General features: G+C 43.7%; 1 protein-coding gene across 2 annotated transcripts in view; it reads right to left on the bottom strand.

Annotated features, from left to right (window-relative positions):
* LRRC3B (leucine rich repeat containing 3B) overlaps nucleotides 1–24,391 on the bottom strand; it is a 758,203-nt gene that overhangs the window by 498,082 nt on the left and 235,730 nt on the right. The window contains exon 2 of one of the 2 annotated variants that reach the window (XM_069648772.1): nucleotides 12,662–12,799. The exons of the other annotated variant lie outside the window; for it this stretch is intronic. The gene's annotated coding sequence lies outside the window, so the exon portion shown is untranslated. The remainder of the gene's footprint in view (nucleotides 1–12,661; nucleotides 12,800–24,391) is intronic. 2 annotated transcript variants of the gene reach the window in all.

Raw genomic sequence — 24,391 nt, 5'->3', positions numbered from 1 at the left:
GCCTGTTAGCAGAAAGGTTGTTCCCAGGTGTGGGAGTAAGTTCAGTACTGTTTTTATGTAACTCATTTAAGTTGTGTAAATACACTCCAATCCTTGAGTATGAACTTCGATGGACACTGCCTTCTGTATAGCACCTAGCTATATGGAAACCTACAGCCGAGGGGGTTTTCCTTAGCTCCGAGGGCTTTCAGAGGTGGGCACTCTTTTGGGGCTACAGGTAAACAATGGTGGCGGGGAACATGAGGGACGCACTCTGAGGGCTGGCAATTGATTCCCCTACTTAGTCTGCTGTCCAAGCCTGACTGGCTATGAATGACTACCAAATGCACCGCCACTTGACGCCCCATTTGAACAGCCAGTTGAGGCTGGAGTGGGGTTTACTCCAGTGTTTCATCCTGCTCATTACGCACGACTTCAGGAGCTGGCACTTGGCAGCCTCATTTCCTTGACGCCCATCTTTTCATTCTGATTTTAGATTTGTCATTACTCGTACCGATGTTCAAGATGGGGGAGAGACACCTGGACTGCTATCACTGCTGGTTGCCAATGGCAGATGCTGGTGCTGGAAACGAGCAGGGCTTTACAAGTGACCTGTGCCATTACCCTCTTGAGTGGGCCTGATCCAGCATTGTATTTCCCTGGGAGGTCGCTCGGATACTGAGGTTGCATGGTACATCTGTCACACAAAGAATGCATAAAGCCTTTCATTATTACCAGTGTTTATTGAAGCCTCTGAGAGAGAGAGTAGGGTAAGGAGGTTTCACCAACCTCAGACATAGAGCTTTATCACATACCTTAATGACAGTCTGGGAATAATTGACATTGAAATTGAAATGTAGGCATTACTCCTAGTCCATATATAATTAACTCAATGACAAATAGAATCCGTCAAGATCAATTTCCCGTGGAAAACGTGGTGCTTATTAGGAGGAGCTGGAGGACCTGGCATTTGGAACACGACAACTCCACTGTTGAGAGCAGAACCTAACTTCTTATCAGAACAACTTTTAAAACTGAAATGTTTAAGCAAAACTTTGACGAAGGGTTTACTCCATGGATCGCTGACAAATTCACTCAAACCAGAATAAAATCCCATTCCCCTCAGGTTCATCTCGCATCCCACCTCCCAACCATCCTCGAATTATAAGCAAACAACGCTTGGCAATGGTGACCTCAAGGGTAGGACATGTGAACATGCCCTCCAATCACAGATGTGCAAGGCTCTGCGCAGGCTGATTGGTCAGGATGCCCTGCTTCCTAACAAAATCCCAACTTATTGGCCACGAGATCCAATAGAATATTGTGCATTCCAGCCAGCCACAGTCGATCTTATCTCTCATTCTCCCTCTGTTTAAAAAAAACAAAAAACAGAATGGGGTTTTGTAAACCCTTTCCGCAGGCACTGAGGATTCTGGATGCGGTATCTGTGGATTCTGTGTCATCATATAATTCTGCTCTCATCCATGAATGCCGCACATACAGGACTTCATCATTCTCTGAGGAAAGATATTATACAGTGGCTGCAAGGCAATATGTTCGGCACTGCACAACCCCCATAGACTCATAAACAATCCGTCATGTTTATTTAGAACGTTTCATCATTCTGTTAAACTTCAGGTACAAATTCAGAATTACATTTGGTTCATGATCTATTAAACATTTCAAAAGGTCAAACAGCTTAAACTCAACTCAGGCTAATATTAGACATGAAGCCTCATTATAAGTTTGCCGGTCCGGGAACTACAGTACCGGTAAGCATGCCGGTACCGTAGTTCCCAGACCAGCAAACTACGAGTTGCGCCCGCGGGAGCCTTTCTGCCCGCCAGGTCAGACCTGATGGGCAGAGAGGCACCCGCGAGCACAGCATATCGGATGCACCGGCACCGTTAAAAAACGGTGCCGGTGCATCCGACCTCCCCATTCCCATTCAGCCCTATGGGGACGAATGGGAATGGGGGCATCTTTTTTCTAGCCCCTGCAAATGGGCAATTACCGGGACCGGCAGGGCCGTAAAGACCCGCTAATTGCCTATTTGCGGGCGCCGGAAGAAATTGCAAGTTTGGTGGCAGCCTGCAGGTTTTACCGGCAAGGCTACCACCAAACTTGTAATGAGGGCCATGGCCTATTATTAAAACCTCGATCCAGTTGCTTCTGGATGCTCCAACCACTCCTTATAAGATATCCCTTTTTCATTTGCTATTAATTCACCAAACACAGCTGCTAAGCAAAAATCCCTTTTTTACTTCAGTTTGACTGAAGAACTTAAAAGGTATACGTTTCTTTTTTAAATGTTCACACAGACACGTGAATTGGAAGTGAGTAAAAAACTTCTGTTTGTTTATTGGTTCTATGGGCCTCATTACACGGTAGGCGGTGAGCCATGGCGCTTTTAGCGCCATGGCTCATGCCGGTAAAATACCGGCACCGCCTTGGCGGAAAGGGGATTTACCGCCCCATTCCAAGGTTGGAGGGGCGGTAAATCCCCCTTCCGCCATTGCCCTTCCCCATTCCCATTTCTGCCCCATAGGGCTCTATGGGAATGGGGAAGGCGCTAATTACGGCACCGCATATTTGCGGTGCCGTAATTAGCTCCAAGGTCCCTTAGCGGGTTGGATTTTAACGCCTGCAAAAAGCAGGCGTTAAATCCCCCAACCCGCAAAGGGACCTCATAGTAAGGCGGTAGGGATTTACTGGTACCGGTATTTTACCGGTACCAGTAAATCCCCAACGCCATCCGTGTAATGAGGCCCTATGTCTTTAAGATGCTTACTTTGGTCCATCTTCAATTTTGCCCACCGAATATACGCTGCTCCCGAAATGCGTGACTCTTGTTCAAGCAGGCATTTCCAAATGCTGCTTCTTCATTGCCCCTTTTTATGAAGCAGGAACTTCTAATAAAATCTGCATCCTGTATGCTGCTTCTTCGTTGCCCTTTTATGAAGCAGGCATTTCTCATAAAGGCTACATCCTGGTCGTTGCTTCTTCATTGCCCCTTTTTATGAAGCAGGAATTTCTAATAAAGGCTGCATCCTGTATGCTGCTTCTTCATTGCCCAAGGCTGCATCCTGTATGCTGCTTCTTCATTGCCCCTTTTTATGAAGCAGGAATTTCTAATAAAGGCTGCATACTGTATGCTGCTTCTTCATTGCCTCTTTCTATGAAGCAGGCATTTCTTATAAAGGCTGCTTCCTGGAGTCTGCTTCTTCATTGCCCCGTTTTTTATTAAGCAGGCATTTCTAATAAAGACTGCATCCTGTATGCTGCTTCTTCATTGCCCAAGTCTGCATCCTGTATGCTGCTTCTTCATTGCCCCTTTTTATGATAGCAGGAATTTCTAATAAAGGCTGCATCCTGTATGATGCTTCTTCATTGCCCAAGGCTGCATCCTGTATGCTGGATTTTCATTGCCACTATTTATGAAGCAGATATTTCTTATAAAGGCTGCATCCTGTATGCTTCTTCTTCATTGCCCCTTTTTATGAAGCAGGAATTTATAATAAAGGCTGCATCATGCATGCTGCTTCTTCATTGCCCAAGACTGCATCCTGTATGCTGCTTTTTCATTGCCCCTATTTATGAAGCAGAAATTTCTAATAAAGGCTGCATCCTGTATGCTGATTCTTCATTGCCAAAGTCTGCATCCTGTATGCTGTATTTTCATTGCCACTATTTATGAAGCAGGGATTTTCAATAAAGGCTGCATCCTGTATGTTGCTTCTTCATTGCCCCCTTTTATGAAGCAGGCACTTCTAATAAATGCTGCATCCTGGACGCTGCTTCTACATTGCCCCTTTTTATGAAGCTGGTATTTCTAATAAAGGCTGCATCCTGTACCCTGCTTCTTCATTTATTTATTTTTCATTTCTTACCACGACTCACTAATATGAATTAAATACCCATATTTTCATCATGCAAACCGGGGTTCTGGAATCTTGTTGTTTCCGATATTTTGGTCTACAACTCCATTCCAGCCTAGCCAGTATAGCCAATGGTGAGGGGTCATGGGAGTAGTAGTCCAAAACATCAATAGAGCCCCATATGACAGACCTCTGGTGTTAACTATGCCCTGGATATGAAACAGGGTTATGCACAATGAAATATGGCATTGTGACTCCTCCTATCCCCTTCCGAATGCAAAATGTGGTGTTGCGCCTGTTCTGAGAGCAAGCACAATCCAGACGATCTGACAGATTGCAATGTTGTGTGAATTGCCACGCATATGGCAGCTGATGGTGTTGCACGTGTGCGCCACGTGCATGTCTGTGTGGTAAATCTGCAAGAGGTAGAAAAGCACTCATTAGAGTATGTGAAGAGGAAATGATGTCATCATGGTCATTTCACTCCACAGGGGGCAATACTGTGATAGCCGGAAACACAGGAGGCGGACTGCGACCCTTCATAAATAAAAACAACAACATTGAGCATTTACATCGCACTTAATGCCGGAGACCAACCTTTAATCGCTGGACCGGGATCCGAACTCGCGTCGCGCTGCGTTGTCTTACACTCATTGCCCCTGTGATATCCTCCCATGTCACAGCATCCTACAGTTTCATTTATTCCACATGCAGGGTTTTATTACATGAAAACAACTCCCCAAATGTCACTCGATGATTAAGAGCTAACACTTAAAATATATGATTGGTGTCTCACGATACAACACTTTGCTCCATTATGGAGCGTGTATGTTGGAAGGCATGATATATTTGTGTTATTACCATAACAGCAGATTTCATTATCTGATAATTGAGTTTTCAAGAATGAGTTATGGCGCGATCAGCCACTGCATGCCATGGTTAATCCTGCTAACGTTCCTCTTGATGCCTTGTGTTGCAGCAGCAAACACTTCCATTGTCTACTGAGGTGGGGGAATTCTTCTGATTGTTGTTATTATTTTTACTATTATTATAATTATCATTATTATAATTATTACTCATGTAAACATGTTACATGCTGTTATTGTTATTAGTGGTACTCATATTCACATTAAGAATACTTTGTTAAATGACATTATTGTTATTGTTAATAAGTGTAACATTTTCAATGTAAGTATTATAATTACTTGACTTATATCGACATACATTTTACTATGACATCTGCTGTTGTTATTATTTTTGTTATTATTATTAGTAGTATTTTTATAACTGATACCTTTGTATTCCATCTTCTTATTGTTAATATTACTAGCATAGGTAGGTTGACCAGACGTCCCGATTTTCCTGGGACAGTCCGGAGAAATCACCCTCTATCCTGGAGATCCCGGGAGTTTTTTTATTGCCAGGACCCAATTTTAAAAATCCCGGAATCGGGTCCCGGCACAGCTCTTCCTGCACGAAAATGGGGGCGTGAAATGCCCCCATTTCCTCACCCTTACCCTCCCAGACGCTCCCCTCCAATGAGAGGAGTGTGCCTGTGAGCACACCCACTTGCCGCTCTCCCCCCACTGCAACAGGCAAGTGACATAGAAGTAGGACTAAAGTTGTATTTATGTTAGTCCTACTTCTATTTCTATGACATGACCCTTTTTTTATTTATTTTTTAATCTGGTCAACCTAAGCATAGGTCATCATTACAAGTATGGAGGGAACTATATCAAATGAAAATGGAATTACTATCATTTTTACCACTGCGCAATATTGGGGGTAAATCGGTGCAGCACCCTGCAGCACTTGGTTGGAGTCTTTTCTCCAGAACAATGGAGAAACCATCACCTGCGGGATGGCCACCTGCAGCAATTCCATGATCCTCCAGTGAAGTCCTGTTGGACTTCCCCAATGGGGAATGACCGCAGTTTGTGATCTTGAAGAGACCCCACATTAACACATTTTGGAAGTAGTAAACACATTTGGCGAAATTGACAAGAGCAATTCTGAAAAATGTCTTTTCCTGTCTCCGCAAGAAAACAGGACACGGCGCAATCCACGCAAACACGAAGTTGTTGTTATGAAAAGTAACACAAAGTTACTTCTAGCCAAGTAGTTTAGTGTTGGTCTTAAACATATATTTTTAATATGCAGCTGTAAAGATGCCCTTAATTTCTGCATAGAATTAACCACACAAGTCTTACAATAATGTCAAGTTATTTTACCATCAAAAACAGCATGAACATTCCACCCATATCCACAGGGAACTGTGGCATTAAAGGGCATGGAATGGGTACACTGAAAGATAATATGGCCCGCTAACAAATAGTCCAAGAACAGCATGGAATTGCCACATACAGCATCATGAAATGCCCTAATGCCAGCATTAAGAGTGCCAAATGGGACCATCAATTAACCCATTGCATGTTGAGAACTATGCATTGCCTGAATAGACTCCCACACCTGCATCAATAGAGTGCATAGCAGTATTAAATGGTCTCCAAAATGCATAATTTCCTGCAACAGCATGAAATGCTGCCTGCAGCAGCATGAGACTAAGGGCCCGATTCATAGAATTTTTAGCACGGTTCAAGTTCAAACTGACTTTGCATCACTTTTGCAAGTATACTTTGCACTGCTCTGTGAATAAGGGTGTTTGATAGCAGTGTAAAGTCACTTTGCACCAGTGCAAAGATGCACTGCGCTAGAAATTCCATTCATCAGGACCTAAGTATATAGAAACTTGAAACAATGCAGAGAGGAAAAGGAATAACCCTCCCACAGTAGGAAACTGTCTCAAAGCAGCATGGAATGGACTCAACAGAAACGCAAAATGGCCCCTATAGCAGCATGACCTTTTGTCCATAGCAGCATGAATTCATTTTATGAAAGTTGGGAAACCGATTCTGCAAGAGCCAGAAACTCATTAAAATGGAGGCCCACGTGGCAGCATGAAACAGGAACCCTGTCAGCATAAGATGTCCCCAATACCAGCCAGGAACATATACATACAACAAGCAAGATAATGTATGAACTATTCTCATGGCAGCATGCAAACTACCCAGAAACAAGTCATGAATCTACTGAAATATTGGCTATCCCCTATCACACTTCCATCCCACTACCCCCTCTCACTTGCAGAAGGAGATGTGCTGACTTCCATTGCTGCATGGAGAAGCACCCGCTGCTTCGCCCTCCTTGGCTCTATTTTTAGTTATTATTTTTATTACGGGCAGAGACATATTAGAACAACTCAGACAGTGCGAGAAATACACGAGGAGGACGAAAGCAGAGGAGTAGACAGAGGAGCTGAAATGCTAACGCATTCCAGGCCAAGAACGAGGGACAACAGATAGAAGAAGACCTGGTTTACAATGTATCTAACATGGAATTAACTAGAGACCAACAAGGTTTCAGCAAGGGCTTCTCTTTTCCTCCCACAATCGCAGCAGACCCTATGACGTTTCAGACAGACTTGCATTAATTCGGGAGAAACCTCAAACTAAAGAGGTTTTCCCACAAGGAAGTGATACATAAAACACATTATGGCTACACTGGTTATACAGTACACGACCTTGAAGCCATGACACTACTAGCAGCTCCTGAAACAGGCACTGAGCCAACACCACCAGATGTACCAACAACACTTGAAATTGACATAGACACACCAACCCACACTAAACCGAAGGCATATTCCAGATGTGCTCATAATTCCCCTCCTGAGAATCATATTAGCATTCTTTGAAATAGTATCCAAAGAACTATAAACCAAGTGAATGAAAGACAACAAGAACAATATAAGACACACTACACATTTGAGGGGAGGAGAGAAAGCAATAGATAGTTTAGCCAATCATAATGACATCATCATTAAACAGGAAGACGAAAGGAGGTTTAGCCAATAACAATGTCATCCGCAATAAAGGACACTGCCTCAATATGGGTCGCGCCTTGAAACACTTGTGTATCGGCGGGTTATAAATAACATGTCATATCATAATGCACACATAGCAACATCCAAGTGCTATAACAGGGTAAACAATGCAGTTTTGGGAGAAGCCCAAGATAAATGTGTAAACTTCATTAACAAGTGGCACGCAGAAGACATCATTGATGATGATAAAACACAGTTCCTCAATGTACAACCCCAGGACTGCCACCATTGACTTGCTAACAAAAATACACAAATCATTTGATATTCTACCAGGGTTTCACCTTATTGTTATTGATATTGATATTTTATTTCTATCGCGATCATACACAAGTGTTTCAGAGCGCGACCAGGCAAGGGAAGGGGAGCAGGGGAGAACAAAACAATGATCTTACTAGGCCTAGTGACATCGAGAACGCGCAAGTGCATGGGAGAGAGGGAGAATGGAGAGTGCAGAGAAAGGAGAGAAAGACAAAATAATAATAAATTAACAAACAATGGTAGTGCAGCCAGCAAGTGGCAAGTGCTGGTTTAAGGCAGCAGACAGGGTAGGTCTGATAAGTGCAGTATGAAAAAAGGGGGGGCTGTATGGGTACATATACAAACCCAGTGAAAGGGGTGGCGTGGAGGCAGTGAGGGAGGGTGGCAGGGTGAACAGGTACCTGGGTACGGTGGACAGAGGGTGGCCAGCTGCACGGTGCCGAGAGAGAACAGTTCAACAGGGGAGGGGGCTCTAATGGCTCTAATGGCAGCTTAACAGAACCAATGTCAGAATTCATGGGCACAATACTACAACTGTTAGCTATACAATTGAAATCTTACATTAGAGACTCCACCCACTAGAGAAATTGAGTGACATAACGTGGACAGTTGACGTATATTTAGTAACATTAGATGTAAGTGCACTATATACATCTATAGGACACTCCTTCTCACTGGAAGCAACACAACACTTCAGCAGTGTGCTTTGAGCAGAATAGAATGGTAGCAGAAATGCTTACTTCACCATAACAACTTCTTCTTGTTCAATAGTCAATTGTTCAACCAAAGCAGTGGAGTGGAAATGGGTGCAAAATATGACGAGTCCCGGAACACCTTACTTAAATCCTCTGTCTAAGGCTGCCCAGTCCGGGCAGCAGGTTAAGAGCTCAGGCAAGGGGCTCCTTCCTTGGGCACCTTCCATACCTGTTCACCTGTTCACCCGGGCACCCTAGCCTGCCAAGCATCTGCCTGCAAGAATCAGGTAGGAGATGACGTCACTGAATGTATCTGAATTTTGCTATTGTTTTGTGCCACCACTCTGCATTTTTCTCTCCAGGGATATTGTTGTGAACGTGCATTTTTGAACTTCGCTTTCATTTCGTGCCACCACGCTACAATTTTCCACAGGGACATAGTTCGGACTTCGCAAATGTTGAATCTCGCTGTTGTTTTGTACCCTACCTGCATTTTTCCACAGGGACTTTAGTCTGGGCTTGCATTTTATGAGTCCCGCTGTCGTTTTGTTCAACCACTCTGAATTGTTTTCCACAGGAATGTATGCGTTGGTCTTGCATCCCATATTCCTGCTCTATTCCACCGCACTGCTTTGGGCTACACACTAGACCCTATAAGGGTTCTATTTGCACTCCCAGTCCCACACGTCATAGCTCTCAACTCACACGCTTTTGGCGGGTGTCACCCGCCTTGTGAAGGGCTGACTCACCCGCCAAGCATCCTGCAAGCCCATTCATTCCAATGGGCGTCTCACCCGCCAAAAACAAAATTGGGTGATTACACCCGCCTTTGTGTCACAAATGGTTGAGAGCTATGACACGTGCGACACCAAACTTGACTGTGATGGCTACACTGCTCCTGCATTCTTGTGCTTTTCCGCTCCCATTTGCAACCCCCACCTCTACATGCTTCTGCACCCTCCTCATCCTAGTCAAGGGGTAAAAGGTCATGTGCCATCACTTCGTGTAATGTAACTTAGAGGCGGGATCAAATGACATAACGTCCTGTGATATTATAAGAGTTCAAGGACCATGTGAAGTCATTTCCGCTACCCCTGGCATTTTGGTGAAATGACGTCCTTGGGTGTAGAGTGTGCAGCTTGCTCAGTTAACCATTTTAGTAGTGCAGAAGAGTCATGATTTCCGATATGTACAAAAAGCTGATTCTTGTTAAAATAGAGACAATTTAATCTCTTTTTATGGTACATAGATCAGGGACGTCATTTGCTGGTTGAGTCTCCCTTGCAATCCCTGGAATGGACTTTGCGACCACTTTGCTTTTAAAAAAATAGTTGTTGTTTGTTTTCAATGTTGAAAACTACAAACTATTTCTTTTAAAGTGCACAATTCATGCGACGCCACTGTGTCTCCGGTCGGGTGCTCATGGTATCTTAGCAACTATGATCTCAGCTCACCCGAAGTGTGTAATGTTTCGTCTGAAACAGATTCTTTCCTTCAGAGGAAACGCTTACGCTGGTCAGCAGTGATCCTGACCCAGCTTCGCACTGGATTTGGAGGCCAGCTTCCTGAGATGTCTGCTGTTCCCCATCTTCGATGGGGCCTATTACATCGTGTCCATTCTTTATCTCAACTATCAGCCAGGTCAGGGCATCTCTGAGGTAATCTTTACCCGTAAAATTATAATAGTAGCACTTCCAAACTTAATGTTCCTTACATCAAACTAACAGCTCTGATAAATAAAAAGGATGGCCCCATGAAAAGCATTCATATTCTGCTGCATTCGCATATTACATTACATTCAACAAGAAATGTGACCTTTTGACTTTTAGGGACATTTTTGAGCAAAAGTTAACATTTTGAGGGCAGGTCGTCTGCAACTCAATAGGAAGTATGGAGTTCACAATATTCCAACAGCAGGCAGAACAAGTCATATTAATAGTAAAAGCAAAATATCTCGGCAATTGGGGCTTCTCAAAACCAATTTCAGTTAGTTGGAAAATAAAAAAAAAGTCTTCATTTGAAACTCCCTCTGTCGGGTGGTATTTCATTGATTTTTTCACCCAAGTCATTATTTATTTCAGACAGTGCACAACATGATCATGGGCCTCATTAAAGTTTGCTGGTCGGGGAACTACGGTACCGGTAAGCATGCCAGTACCATAGTTCCCAGACCGGCAAACTACGAGTTGTGCTCGCGGGTGCCATTGCAGGTGCCAGGAATGGCCTGACGGCCGCACCAGCACCCACGAGCAGAGCATGTCGGATGCACCGGCACCACTGATAACGGTGCCGGTGCATCCGGCTTTCCCATTCCCATTGAGCCCTATTGGGCTAAAGTGGGAATGGGGAAGAATTTTTTCCGGCGCCCAGGAATGGGCAAATACCCGGTCCGGCAAGGCCGTAATGACCCGGTAATTACCCATTTTTGGGCATCGTAAAAAATAAATACCGGCAGCAGCCTCGTAATGAGGGCCAACGGCTGCTAAGAATCAAGTTAGGTCAGCTGCCAGCCAGCCCAGTAGATGATCCCGGCAAACAGTGATTGTAAAGATGTGTCTTTTATGTCAACCTGCTCTTTCAAGAACAACATTTGTTTCACTTGTTCACGCTTTTGTGTCATTGCTGGTCATAGCAAGCAACTAAAACAACGCATGAGCAAAACATGTCATGTATAACACATTGGGCCTCATTGGGAGTGTTGCGGTAAGACAACAACGGTGCTGGTAGTGCTCCCGGCGCCTTTGTTACCTCGCCGCAACATTCCGACTCTGCTCGCAGTTGCCTCTGTGGACGCCTGGTCAGACCAGGCGTGCAGAGCGGCACCTGCGATCAGACTAGGATGGTAGCAGCGGTACAGTTATGAACGGTGCCGCTGCTACTATACTCCCCATTCCCATTGAGCCCTATGGCAGCTCAAATGGGAATGGGAACGTACCGGGTCCGGATCCTGTGAATGGGAATCACCGGGCCCTCCAAGGTCGGAATGGCCCGGTAAGTCCCATTTTGCAGGACCCGTCCCAAGTTTGGGGGTAGCCATGCCCTTGTTAAGGGCATGGCTAGCCCTAAACTCGTAATGAGGCCCAATATCCACTTTGAAATATTTTTTGCAGCATTTGACTTTTAGGCGCTATATGAAAGCGAAAAACTTAACATGTGATTATTGAACACCTGGCAACCTGAATTTGATCTTGCAAAATGGAAAACATTTCTTATGATAACCTGAAGCTGCCTACCCCCAGGACAGTGCAAACTAGCACTAGTTGATGAAGTAATATAAACATGTGCGTATCAATGATGATCAGTGGCGCATTCAGGGTTTCAGCTGCCTGCGGCCCAACAAACTGCTTGCGCCCCTACTTTACTCTGCCCCCTTTAACAGACCCCACCCTTTCACCAGACTCCACCCCCTTCAGCCTTGATTACCGTAAAAGATAGGCCAAGAGTCTATTTGCATTTGGTATTGCATATTTTAACATACAAAAGTGATTTTAAATGAACCTTTAAAAAACTTAAAATATGTTTTGTTTTTGCAACTCATTCCACACTACATATTAGTGTGTTCTTTCATGTGAACAGATTCCACATTGATTATGTGCTTCAACAACTGGAAGATCTCTATAGTAAGAAAGATATGTTGATGATAGTGTGCGGCCATGTATTATAAGGAATAAAATACCCCTACATACATATAAAGGAAAATGAGTCACCTTGGAGTTCAAATCCCATTACTTTATAAAGGAACTCTCATTGTTAACCCCCCCCTCATTCCTCCCCCCTTATTCCTCTACTTGGCCATGGAACCTCTCTATGACTTGCAATATCCTCAGAACATTTAGGACTTAATAGACAGATTTATTTCAGGCCTCTACTATAATTCATATCAAATCAACGTTTCCATCAATCTAAAGTACCTGATCTCCTCTCCAGCACTCTGCTGTACTTCAACTGCTCTAACAGCTCAGTGATGGCCCTCTGTGCAAGTACTCCACTCCAGACTATTATCAAACACACCTCTCTGGAATCTGAATGCGGTTGGCAGCTCAGCAACGCTAGGTAAATATGCATAAGACTATTCATGTATTTATTTTACAGGCAATGCAAGTCAAGAAAACAATAAAAGAAATATACACAGTAAAATGTAAAGTCACAATGCAGGTGCTGCATGAAAACATAAAAGTCCGCCCTCTTCATGCTGTGATGGGCAGAATGCTCTGCATTAGAGCTGTGGGGAAATCGTGATGCTTCACAGAGCTCAGAAACCTTTTGATGTTCCTGGACTTCCATGATGTGTGCCGACTTGGGGCTATGCATAGCTTTCTCACAGATGAGAGTGAGAGATAAGCTCCCAAAACGACACTTGTCCACAAGATGTGTGTGTTCCAGCCCTGATATTATGATATACGGGTTATTTAGTCCACGTCTGGTTTATCATTCCTGATGCGGTGCTATGTACAGTATTTTTAGTAACTTATCAAAGAAATGAGACGGTAGCTTTCTGTGGGCCTCTGCACCATTCAGAAAGACAGTGGTAAAGATCAAGCGCACTCCTAGTCGCAGATGTGGAATGGGTTAAATGACAGCAGCTAACACACTCCTGCTTAATAGAAATGTTTTTTGAAATCAAGGTCGCACTCTCAGTGACCCGGACACCAGGAGGTACTGTCACACATTCTTACCATCATGACTGAGTTTCCAACATTGGCTTCGGAGCATCAAAAAGACATATAATGGAGGGAGACACTATGATCCAAACTGGGTCCATGGATTGTGAAGAAGAAATTGATGTTATGATTGTCAAAATAGGTAAGTGACATTAAAGGCATTTGGAGGTATCCCATAGTGTATGAGGAAATGACTGAAATCCCCCCCCGCCCACCTAAAGTTGAATCTGAGTGCCTGGCAACAGAGGAACTTGAGCAAGGATTTTTCTGAAATCTCCATGAGAGATGACGCTGGCATACCAGAGCCAGTAAGGAACTGGGAATTCTCTGGGGTATTGGCAAACATGACGTATGTCAATCACATTCTTGCTGTGGTGCTAGCCTGACCACTGGCATAACAGCAGAATCCACTGAGCAATGTCAATATGGCACTGCCAACAGGATCTGAGGCCTGCTGTAAAACAAATGGCTCCTATATGCATGCATTTATTTACTGTGTTGACTGCCAATGGCAGTTTAGGAGCCCATGATCAGAACAGACAAGCGACTTGGAGCATTCTGAACACGGTTTGGTCTGGAATAGCCATGAATGCAAGGTATCCCTGAATCCGAGTAGCGCAGGTTCCAGATGTGTGGTTGAAGGTAACGAGAAAGACCGGCCACCTTTGGAGACATAGGGATGGCTGGCTTCCCTAGACCTAATATTTCTGGTGGTAAGTAGAGGGAAAATGTGTCAATAGGGAAGTCGGCGCTGTGGTTATAAAGACCTCTGTAGATGATTCAGGCTGGTGTAAAGAGTAGTCTTACCTTTATTTGTAGCTTTTGCATGGAGCAAGGGGCTGAGGAGATGTGCCCCCACAATCAAGCAGAACCAATAGTCTGCCTGTTGCCATCTGGACCTGCTTGATCTCCGGTAATTGGCCCTCTTGGAAGCACGGGGGGGGGGGGTTTCTGTAGTAGTACAGAGGGGGATATTAAGGAATGTGCAGCCATCCAGGGATGGAACAGACATCCTGTGGGATGTATCAACCCACTCATTCAAGCCCTGCAACATCACTGTGCCTTGCTGGCAGCAGAAACATCATAATGGCTGCCGGAAAGCATGCTGCTCGCCAGAAATCACCAGAAATTGCGCAGTGAAAACCTGAAAAATAGGCCACCATCTACTTTTGTCTATGTCAGTGATAACACAGTAGACCACTGCCAAAACCCATCCTTCGGCTGCTCACAGAGCAAAATTACTGCCAAGGAATACAGAGCTGTCTCAAAAATCCATTTTTATTTGTTGCCAAATTTGCTAAAATCATGGCTCACAAACCACCTAAAAAGATTCAATCTCCTTGTTGGGTGTTCCACATCATTATACTGCGAGAATCCACATAAATCCAATGTCAGAAAGAATCATATGTTATTAGAACAAAATCCACTTTTAAAGATACTTGATGGAAAGAAAGCTGTCAAAATGGGTGCAATACCGGTACTTACCACTACCAGAAGCCGGCGTTTTAGAACCATTTTCTTTGTAAAGTTGAACATGGAACCCCAAACTATGTCAAATAAATACTTGCTATCAGAAGCCTAAGGGGTGGAGACAATTTAAAACTATATTCTGGAATGGCTTGAAGGAAGAAATTGTTTAATGTATGTGTTAAAAATGTGGGTTATATTGTAAGAAAAGACAATTTGTAGACATTGGTTGCAGAGTTAAAAGGTTTCCCACACTTGGATCAAACAGATTCCACACCTTCCCCATGGACAAAGGAAGCTTTCCCCAGCCCTTAGCCAAGAGATTGACAGACTGGTGTGAACAGGAACTAGCCAAGGCACCCTGGCATGTTGCTCTTAGTCAAGACAATGGATTCTTTGGGATGAATAGGAATATGCTGATTTGGGTGTGACTGATCAACAACTCCTGGCAGGAAACAAGACACGTGACCCTCTGAGTCAGCCAGCTCTGAAGGCGGAGACAAATCATTGTGTGAATTGAATTGAAAGCAAATGTATGTTTTATAAAAATGCGTATAACAAATTGTACCAAGCTGACAAAAATGTAACATTTTGAGTGTGTGAAAATGAAAATTTCCCTCACGATTTAAGACTAAGCTGGACTCCGTGCGATGTTCTGAGACCAAACCCTGGAATTTATTAATATTGCAGCTGCAGTGTTTTTGCTATGAACACAAGAAACTACAGAGATATGCTCAGATGGAGTGTGTATGCCTGTGTAAAATTTGGAGCAGAATGAATATAGAGAAACCCTCCAAAAGTGCGAAATGTGGTCATTTCTGAACCCAAGCTCGTAGGAACATGGGACTTGAACAGAGACATGCCTTAATTACGCTGTGATGTGCATATGTATTATGAACAACTTGTGTATCTGGGAAAAATAGAGTTTCTATGAAAAAGCAAAAGGGAGGGATTTCAGTTAAGCCATAAAACACAGCATCACATATGACACACTGCTCCTGTCTCAAATCAGGGGACAGGGAATCCTCTAACCTATCAAATCCTTAGAGGGTTGGGCATTGTAGAGTCAGCCTCCCCACCCCTTTGGAAACACATAAATAGGGACTGCTGAGACCCAGATAGGATACACCTTTTTCCACTACTCAACTGATTTCTTGGCACAGCACCCTGCCGGACGGCTCCAGAACTTAGACTCCAGATGCCAGATCTAGAACCAACTCTAGAACCAACCTTTCGAACTTTGAAGCAGAGCGGCCTAATCCAAAAGTTGAACCCTCCTCAGCAAGCCTGCAGAATCTAGCAATCTGATTCTAACCCCTAAACTCCCCAGGGGCTCTCCCCTTCAACAGCCGGCTGAGCTGTTTTGCTTCTCGCTAAGAACCCTGTGCTAGAACCAAGATCCAGACCCAGAAAGCAGTGCTGTATCCAGAGCCTGTCAGATCCAGTCTAAGAGGCTGTCCAGACCTCTGTGCAGTGCTGAGAGCAGAACCCTGAGTGCCTGAGACCTGTCCGGTGGCAAGTGAAGCCAAACCCTTGACCAGATCCTGACGGGGCCCCTTCTATTCCCAAGCCTAGGAGTGAGTATCTAGTCTAGAACCGTGCATAGTCATCTCTTATTCTAAAGTAATCGTATCCCATCCATTTCAACCTGTCCAGAACTGCATTATAGAATCTTGTGTCCATCCTGTTGATTCCAAATCTGTAAAGCGCAATCTGTCATTCCTTATAGTTTTCCCGTAATCGCGATTCACGCACGTGGAAACATTGCAGCGAATTGCAATTTAGCTCCATTTTACCACTTGTAAAAATAGCTGTTTCTTGTTTTCAACTGCTGAATTTCGTTTGAAATCTGATAATCAGTTATGAATCATTGCTAGTGTTGACCTGAACCAATCCAAAGTAACTATCACGTATCCTGTATCACATTTAGTGAATTAAAATAATTTTGGCATATTTTCCCTTTCATTGCAATCCCATTCAAAAGTATGTTTGCCTGTTTTAAAATCATACCTGTTTTCTCTAAGTTTGCTGGGGGGAACTGGGATTGAACTGCATTATTGATTGTATTCTGAAACCTGTGTGCCCTCATTTCCATCTCTCATATTGCATATTAGTACCCGGCGAGAGTCAATGCAACAAGCATTCTGATTGGCTCTCGCTGGGTCCTTACCCGGCCGAGAATCCTTTGATTCTCGGCCGGGACTCCAGCTGCCTTGTCCTCGGTGGGGGGGGGGGGGGGCGTGGCAGCCCCTCAGCCAATGAGGAGGCTCGAAGTGGGGCCACACAGCTGGAGGCTTCCATCGTCCCCTGGCAGGGACGAAGGTACGTTTTTTTTTTCTCCTCACCCCATCCCCTCCCTCCCTCCCAACCCCACTTACCTTCCGCTTCTTTTTTTTTCGGGAGCGGACGCTCTGGGAACACTTGTGTTCCCAGAGCGTCCGCTCCCGAAGGCCGCCATGGAAAGAGAAAACGGACTCCCGTTTTCCCTTTCCCGGCGGCCATTTTCTTGGTGTTTTTTTTCTTTTTTTTCTGTCCCGAAACACCGCGGCTTTTCGGGACAGAAAAAAATGCTTTTAGTGCCCCGGTCACGCATATATATTAACTGAGTCGGTAATGCCCCCACTGGTCGGGTCATATTGCTTATATAATGGGGGGAGTGAGTAGTCACAGGGGAAAAAGTGACCATATTATCTTTTGATTTAAATCATATCTAGTTTATTTCTGTGCTGCATTCATTCCCATTCTTGCATATCCTTGAACCATAAAAGTATTCTCTGCTACCTTATTCTCCTATTCCTAATCCTTACTGATTAAAGAGATTGTTGATATTGTAATATTACCCATTGCTGATTACCGTTCATATTCATAAGTGTGCTATTCAGATATTATTTTGTTCATAAAAGTGTGATATATATATATATTGTTTAATTTTTCAAATAAACCTTTTCATTTGCAAACAAACCTACTTCTTGGCTCAGTGAGGTCAAGGGGATTCAAAGAGAGGGGCGTTATATAAGGGTTCATCATCCAGATTTAAGGAACTTTGACATAAACATATATAAATAAGGGCATCCATTGGGCATCGCATCCTAAGCATTGACTTAGTTGGAGTGCTGGATTGAAGTCACTTACAGTTGTAAGTGCCTGCCTGCCTGCAGTTGGTCCCCATGGTATTCAGGCCCCTCAAATTCACCCCATGCCCTTGTATACTGCAAAGTAGTAAAAACAAACATGGACCCACCAGGACATTTTACAGGGGACACCGTTCCTTTGGTGTTCTGCGACTGCAGGCCATGACTGAGCCTTTGGAGCTGGGCGGGTGATCTAGTTTAGGCGGTAGGAACATGTACAAACAAATACGCGCACTTTTTCAATAAGGTCCGAGCCAACATCTCAATGACGATTCCTAATGAGGCCAAACAATGTTCAGTGCTACTTGCGGTACCGAATAGAGGGGATGTAAGCTTGAAGTTCAGGGTGAATCACCACTACCCAGTGAATATGGTATCAAAGCTTAACCCACAAACAATAAAGAGAAGCAGAAACAGACACACTTGGATTGGCAATTAGTCTTGCATGGTACACTAATAGGGGTCTAAAGAACTATCTGCTGCTCTAGAGGACAAAGGGGCTGATTGCAAGTATGGCGGTGTGAGAAACAATTTACAGTAATAGAATTACCACCACTTTTCCCGCTCTCCTATACTACAAGTTTGGCCCTGGAGTGGTGGATTTACCGCCAACATCATGCTGTAGGTAAATTCTACCACTTACCGCCAAATAAATCTGCAAAATCGGCAGAATTATTGCAGTGGATATACTGCCACGGTAACTGCACCAAAAAAGCACCATAGGGTCCAATGAACTCTTGAAAAATGGGGATTAACTCTGCCACCACCACTTGGAATCCGGCAGTAACTCTGCCAGAACAAATGGTGGTAACGGATTTACAGTTTGGTAGCATCTGGGCGGATTTACATCCCAGATACCGCTAAATTCATAATGAAGCCCGAAGTGGATGAGTGGGAGGTGCCTTTGCATCTGCAATATTGGCTGATGTTTAGGGCTACCCAGGCCATCCGCCTGCTGCAGACTTATAGATATGCTTATATGCTAATTACAGCAATCTAGTTTTGGTGTGTGCAGATGTGGGTTGGACCAGTGTGCGCAAATGCCTGTATCCCACATGCATGCTACTGGACGTTCTAAGTACGCTTTCCTCATACAGTTGCTTCAAATCCCTGTGAAGTATTTGTGCAAGTCTCACATTAAATCTAAGCTAAAGTTTCCACTAGTAGTTTACATTGTATTTGAAGATTACATTCTAATTGAGAATAACCATCACAAGAAACTTCTACCCATTGTCTTATACCTTGTCTCGGGAGGATAGCGCAAGGGCAACGTGCCCGCCTTGGAAGCAAGACGACATGGAGCAACACAGGTTCGATCCCTGGGTCCGTGCTTAGCAACTATGGGTGTTAAGCGCGTTATAAATAACATATCATATCATTCGTTAGAGTGAATTGTTGTGTAGTGCCTGTCTGTGATGTGCTTTGTGTATGTGTGGTTGGGTAAAGGAGGGAGGTGTGTTGTGTAGTGCCTGTCTGTGATGTGATGTAGATGGTGATGTTGTGCAGGGTTTTGACCCATGCTGAATCAATAGACTGGATAGACATGGGGATTAAGCCGTCGCTGCCGATTATCCTATCCCGGAATAAAAATAAATCAATAGACAGGATAGATGTGGGGTTGAGCTGTCGCCGCCCACATCCACGCCAGGATCTAGGAGAACCGCGCAGTTGCGCACACCAAGGTGGTCACCCAAGGTGCCACCCATTTTTGCCTATGTTGTGAGCACAGAAGGGCACAGAGCCTTTTTAAAAGGGGCAATGCTGATTGCCAAAAGCAACCCATAACTGGTGGGAATTCGTTTTCTTCAGGTCAAACATGGCTAATTTATGGGCACAAAATTATTTTACTGCAGAAGTACACCAATGCCATTTGTTGAACCTGGACAATATACTTCCATGTAAAATCTCTTGTTTGAAATGCTTGAATTCAAGACTGATCCAAAAAAATTGCATGCAGTACCCGCTTTTGACTGAGGGCGGCGCTAGCGGTCTAAACTCTGACAGGGAAACTGCATGTCAGGAGTTGCAGGAGAGGACTTTACATCAAAGGCTGGGAGTTCATTAAAATCTTAACCACATGCTGTTCCCAGAAGACAATCTGATTTAATTAACAGGCCAAAGGCTGGGAAAGCTCTCACCTCCAGAGATTCACACCAGGAGTTAGAATCTCACATGAACTCTTGATTGATAGAAGGCAGACTGGCTGGGAGCCTCCTGGAGACCACACAATAGGCTCTTGCACTTGAATAGAATATGTTGATTTTGACTGTTTCCTGTCAACAAAGTCCTGCCGGCCAGGAGACACATGTGATCACTGACCCACCCAAGTCTTGGAGGCGGACTCCAACACTCTGAGAACTGAATTGAAAGCAAAATATATATTTTACAGAAACACTCATAACTTATTGGGACTAAATGACAGGAATGCACAACTTTGAGTTCCTTAAAATGGAAACTTTGCCTACAATTCAAGCCCAAACTCCAATTTGTGTGATGTTCTGAGGCAAAACCCCACCATTTATTGATACTACAGACTCTGTGTTTAAGCTAGAGACATGGGAATTTACTGGAGTATGTATGGACAGGCCGTGTATATGTGTATGATTTTTAATGAAAAACCAATATTGCAAAACCACTTAAAAAATGCAAAATGTTGCCATTTCTGAATGCGAGCTCTTAGAAACATCAGCGTTTGAACAGAGTATACCTCATGTGATACGTGATGGGTGCATGTAATTTCAAACCACTGTGTATCTATGAAATATGTCTTTAGGTCAAATATAGATTTGTGTGTAATTTGACAGGGGAGTGTCCTTTCTGCAAGCCATTAAATGACATCATTCTGACACACAATCCTGCTCTCCAGTGAGAACGCAAAGAATTCTCCAACCTATCAGAACTCTGAAGGGGTTGGGCCTAGAAAGCTAGCCTCTCCACCCACTTTCAAAACACATAAAAAGAGACTGCTGGGACAGGTAGAGACATTCAATTCCATTTGCTGTGGAGCATGCTGATCGACGACTTCACATCCAGAGATCCAGACTTCAAATCCATCAATCTCCAGAACCTGTAGCAGTACCCAGAAAGCAGTGTTACATCCAGAATCCAGAGAGGCTAGACCAGCAGAGCAGAGCTGACCCAGATCACTGTGAAGTGCCGAGGCCAGAACCGGAGTCCAGTCCAAAACCTGACCAGATCCGTGGCGAGGCCTATTTCAAAAATATATTGAGTACCTAGCAGAACTGTGCAGAACCAATCTCTTAGTTAAAATAATCTAATCCAAACTATTTTAATCTAACCAGACCTGCCTCCTAACTGTCACCTGTCATTTGTAAAGCTGCACCACTGTCATTTGTCAATTCTGCAGCTGCAAAGCTGTAACCTGTCGCTTTGAACTTTTAAAATTTCAAATCCGAAAAACAACCTTCACAGAATCGTTCATAACTCTGTTATACTTTTGCCGTAATCACTCTTCACGCACTCGCAAAATTTTGCCGCGATTTGCGATTTGGCCCGATTTCTTTACTGTAAAAATCAGCAGCTTTTGCCTGAACTGCTAAAATTTTGTTTGCCTCTTAAGAACCATCCCTGAATCATTGCTAGAGTGAGCCTGAACTTATATTAACTAGATACCACTCACCCTGAACCTGCTGAAGGGAATTAAAAGCATTTTCAGCATATTTCTCACTGCATTGTCACCATATTCAAAGCATTTTGCCTGTGTTTCAAAACTCCTATCTGTTGTATAAGCTGCTGGGGGGGGATTGAACTGAATTCTATTTGATTGCATTCCTAAGAACTGTGTGCTCTCATCTTCATCTCCTTACATTGCATAAAGGGGGGGGGGGGTGAATTGTCCAAGAAAGTGATTACATTGTCTTTTGCTGAAATCCTATCAAGTTATTTTCTGTACTGCATTTTCATTCCACATTGCATCTATTTGAAACCATAAAAGTATTGTTGCTATCTTATCCATCCTATACCCACTCATTATTGATTATAAAGAAGTGTGCTAGTGCCAGACTATCCATTATTGATTACTGCTCAGATTAAGTGTGATATTCAATTATTAATTTATTATAAAGTGTGATATATATATATATTGTTTACATTCTCAAATAAACCTTTTAAACTTGCAAAACGAGTGTGATATATATATATATATATATTGTTTACATTCTCAAATAAACCTTTTAAACTTGCAAAACAGAACTACTTCTTGGCTCAGTGGGGTGAGGGGGATTCTAAGAGAGGGGTGTTATATAGGGGTAGTCATCCAGAACTCATGAACTGGACATAAAGATATATCAATAAGGGTTTCCATTCAGTATCCCAGACAAGGCATTGACTTAGCTGTAGTGTTGAATTGAATCTTCTTACAATGTCACGTGGAGTGTTGATGAGTGAATGGTGGAATGTTATATGTGAGGGTTCTCAGTGGTGGCAGTTACATCTGGCCTGCCTGCGTGATGGGAGCCGGTGTTGTCCTGTATATGTCTGATATGTCTTATAATGAAACTGTAACTAAGAAGCTGGAAATAAAACTAGCATGTCCACATAAGAAGGCCTGGAGCAGCATCTTTTCATTAATTAATAGGGTATGCTCTATGGAAGGTGGCTTTATGAAACAATCAAGTATTATTTAAAGCAAATGTACATGCACCTATCGACCAAGATCTACATTATTTATTTACTTAGTTCAATAAAATAGTTTTTCTGAAGGATTGTTTACATGTAGATATATATACAATTATATACAGGACATAACACAACCACATAATGTAAATATATACTAAAGTGATACACTCCTGAATATGATGAACAATAGAAAACTGCAACTAAGGATAAACAAATTACAAAAAAAGAAAACAAGAACATAGCAGAACAAACATGATTAAACCAAACTTATATTCTGATCAAATTTCTTTTGTTGTTCTCTAAAACTAAATGACTTCCCCTGGACCAAATCTTTAATTGTAGCTCGGGCTAAATTTAAATCACAACTTTATCTGGTCCAAGGGCAATGCATCTTGATGTTTCCAATGCTATGTTCTTGAATTATACATTTATATATTTATGGCAGAAAGTCTTCAAGAATGAATGAAGCATTGTGCAAGGATGAACAAACATAATCTCATGAGTACTAATGATTGCCAATCATCAGAATACCTACTGAGTCTTGCTTGAATGTCCAGCTTATTCATTCTTTGTCCCTCATTTAGGTGGGCAGACCATATTATTCCCCTATGGAGCCGCCCACAATATGTGCCTTACTACTATGGAAAGTCCCAAGATGGGGCCTGGTCCAGTGGCACCAAACATGGGACCAGGCTGTCAATTAGGGAATTCCAATCACACAGTGGGAGCACTAGCCGCACCTGCATGATATGATACAGCTGGAGAGGCAGCACCCTCAGCCACTCTTGAGTCAGTGCCATAGGGGAGAACCCAGAAGAGATGAAGCCCATGAGAAGTCACATGCAAGCCAGGTGCCCATCCATAGTAGGGCAGGACAAAGGATCGAAACCCATGGCCCACTCCACCATTGCAGCCAGAATGCTACATAGCGGGGTGTCAGGAGAACTCTATCCAGCAAGGAGACTACTGTGCCTGCATGAGGACCCTTACTGGAAAAGGAAAGGACATCCGAAGATTTTCAGAGGAAAGGAAGTGGCCCCACTTTACCAGCCCATCCAATTGACCAAAGACTAATGTCACAGAACACAGTGGGCCTCATTATAACCCTGGTGCTCGCGTAATGAAGGGTGCCGGTACGGGACCGGCACCCTTCATTACGGGAGCGCCGATTACGAGGTGCCCTTTGCAGGACCCGCTAAGGACACCTGGTAAAACGAGGCGTCCATAGAGCATCCCGCGAGGGGAAGAGGAAGCTAATAACGGGCCGTTATTAACGGCGTCGTTATTAGCTCCCTCCCCATTCCCATTGAGCCCTATAGAGGCTCAATGGGAATGGGGATGGGTTCCTGCAAGGAGGAATTACCGGGTCCTCCAATGTCAGAATGACCCGGTAATTCCTCATTGCAGGAACCGGGTATTGGAGAACAGTATGGAGGCAGCTATGGCGCAAATAGCACCATGGCTACCTCCATATTTGTAATGAGGCCGCATTACGAGTTTGGTGGTAAATTAGTAGTAAATCCACTGATTTACCACCAAACTCATTTTGGTCCCATGGTATTACCATGGGATTACGAGTGGTGGTAGGGCGGTATAAATCCCCATTTTGGAAATCATAGAATGGTGGATTTACCATGAGGAGTGATATGGTGCAGTAAAATTGCTAAAGTCGAGTTTTTGGCACGAATTGAATCCTCTAAACTCGGAATTCAGTGGTGAGGTAAAAGTGGTGGTAATTTTGTTA

Source organism: Ambystoma mexicanum, chromosome 2q, assembly GCF_040938575.1.
Source record: "Ambystoma mexicanum isolate Mex_15411 chromosome 2q, UKY_AmexF1_1, whole genome shotgun sequence".
NCBI lineage: Eukaryota > Metazoa > Chordata > Amphibia > Caudata > Ambystomatidae > Ambystoma > Ambystoma mexicanum.
This window is presented reverse-complemented; position numbering and strand designations above follow the sequence as displayed.